Source organism: Echinops telfairi, unplaced genomic scaffold (genome assembly GCF_000313985.2).
Source record: "Echinops telfairi isolate 266 unplaced genomic scaffold, ASM31398v2 ScPeMD7_7424;HRSCAF=8462, whole genome shotgun sequence".
NCBI lineage: Eukaryota > Metazoa > Chordata > Mammalia > Afrosoricida > Tenrecidae > Echinops > Echinops telfairi.
In genome coordinates, this window is record NW_022111324.1 from 11,658,659 (window position 1) to 11,661,361 (window position 2,703).

The following is a 2,703-nucleotide window of genomic DNA, read 5'->3' on the forward strand; positions in this document are numbered from 1 at the left end:
ACAAGGGTCTCGGAATCACCATCCAACAAAGCACTCTAGTTACGTAATTTCAAGTCAACTTGATAAATGAGTGTAGGGGTCAATCAGGTCACAGTATGATAATGTCACGGGTCATGTTAATTGACTAGATCACGTATCATCTCTTCTTGCCTCAAACTTCCACCATCTGCTCCTTCCCACTTCAATCCCTGACGAGAAAATAGTAAACACTTAGAATCACTCAATTTCCACCACTATGTCCCCCCATCCACCTGCAACCATGCCCGTAGACTTCCCTTCCTGGTCTGAAAGATAAACTAAGTTTGTGCTGAACTTGAAGATCCTGCGGATGCAGCCAATGCTGCTCGGGAGCTAGATGGCCAAGAACACTGTGCGGCTGCCTGTAAGAGGATAGCGGTGGAATGGTGAAAGGAGAAGCTGGAATCTTACCCGAGAAGCCCTGCACCTTGCCGCACATCTCTGAGGAGGAAAGGCTTCCCTCGCAGCTGAAGCAGGTCCCTCCCTGGAGACAAGAGAAGAAGAAGACCACTGTCTCAGGAGAGAAATCACAGGCCATCCGGCTCCGTCTCTAGGTCTCTTAGCCAATATAGTTCAAAGGATAGAAAATAAGAGGGATTTGCAAGCGTGGTGTTGTGGGTACAGGAAATAAACTTTTGACAGGACTGTACAGAAAATTCACGTTCTGTTTGAGACTTCAGAGCCTTGGTGCATTTTTAAGATGTTTAGCCGGTGGGATTTGTTTATTGTCTCTTGTAAAAGTGGCATGTAAGAAGATGTACTTTGCTCTGGCTTGAAATGGATCATGAGTCATGTAATACCAAGATTTTATTACTTTACAATATCCCCTTCCACAAAATTGTATTTGCTTTGGACCCCAGTCAGTCTGGCATAAGACTGATAATAAACCTCTAAAGCTTGCCCGGCGAAAGTGTGATGTGTTCATACTGAAGAAACAACTTGGCAGGGATTGAACTAAGAACATTTGGATTTGTCCATAGCTGGGATAAAGCATGCAGCTGTAGCTGAATTGAGCAGTCTTTGGGAGCGGCTGAGAACATAGAAGCCACCAGATAAAGTAAGTAGCTGCACCATTAAAGTAGGTTAAAATAAATAAATAAATACATAAATAAATAAAGTAGGTTAGAGCTTTTTAAAAATCCAACCTTGTCTTCAACCATGCGGGAAAGCCACTCCATTGATCAAGAATCTGATAGGTGTAAGGAGTTAGCCTTTTACTTTTACTTTAAGTCAGAACTTCTTTTGATTGCTAAATACAAATAGATATTCGTAACATCATATATGTGCAAGATGGAGATGATCCAAGATGCCAGTGCCAATTTAAAGGGACATTGTAGGGCTGAAGGTTGTGTTACTGTGCGATATCCGTGCTGTCATTTGTAATATGTTTTGTGAGGGTCCTTGGGATTGAAGTTTGGGGTTGTAAATTGGGGAGTGGGAGCAGCGAGCAAGAGAGAGATGAGGCAGAGTCGATATTGGTGTTGTGTACCATCGAGCCATTTTCAACTCCCAGCAAGCACATGTGAGTTCTGGTAAAATACTGTGGCCTTTCTCGCCAAGGTTCCTTACATGATATATTAAGGTTCCCGACTTCACAGACCTGTGAGTAGGGAAAGCCTTCTCTACGCTGCTGCTGGACAGATGTTGGTGGAGTGTGGGGGCTGAGGCAATCCTTTGTTTCCTTAAGACTCCACTTGAGTGCTGGGTGTGAGCCAGGCCACACTTGTGTCTTCCTTGGCTGCACAGTGATGCCACCACACGGTTCTACACATGGGTCCTCACCTTGAGAGCCAGCACTATTTCCTGCTGTGGCTTTGGGATATCCCTGGCTCTGAACGCTGCATTGGCTCACTCTGTCCGACCTGCTGGTTTGGGATTGAACAACCCCCACCATCATGTGAGGCATTGCCTCAAAGGGTCTTGCATTTATGTGGGAACTTGCAGCAAATCACAGAACCCCAAGATGTGAGGCAGTAGACTCAAGGGAAGACTTGGGGTGTGGAAGTCGGGGGGAGCAGACTACCATCTTGGAAGAGTTGGACATTTGAGATTTCTTCAATCTCCCACTCCTCGGAACTAGTTCGGTATCAATTCTTAGAAAAGAAATCATTGCCACGTGATAGACTAGTCCTCTCCCACAGGCTTCCCTGTTTTCAAAAGAAAAGACATGCAATTTTTAACAACCAAAGATCTATGAAAATCTGGATGTAGAGTTTGTTTTGGAAAGAGTCTACAGCCTGGCAGTACTTGCCTCATGTCTCAACCAACAACGTGGAGCTGAGTTCAAGAGCGGGGGAGGTGATTTTCAGTTAGACTCTGCCTGGCCCATGCCCCTAGTTCATGATGCCCCCATGACCGCTGTAGGCATTTACCCTGAGAGTCCTGGTCTAGAAACTGCTCAATGAGCCCTGTCAGAAATGCCTCCAATACAAAGTGTCAGCTTGTCTTTGATGGAACTCGTTCCTCTTCCAAATACTAGGGGCTCCAGCAAGAGGCCTACTTCATATTCTATGATTGCACTGCATCTGTAATTATTACTCTTCTTGGGCACTAGACCAAACATTCTCTCCCTTCTCTTTTCTTCTTTTTCTTCTTCATCTTCCTCTCTCTCTCTCTCTCTCAAACATTCTCTCCCTTCTCTTTTCTTCTTTTTCTTCTTCATCTTCCTCTCTCTCTCTCTCTCTC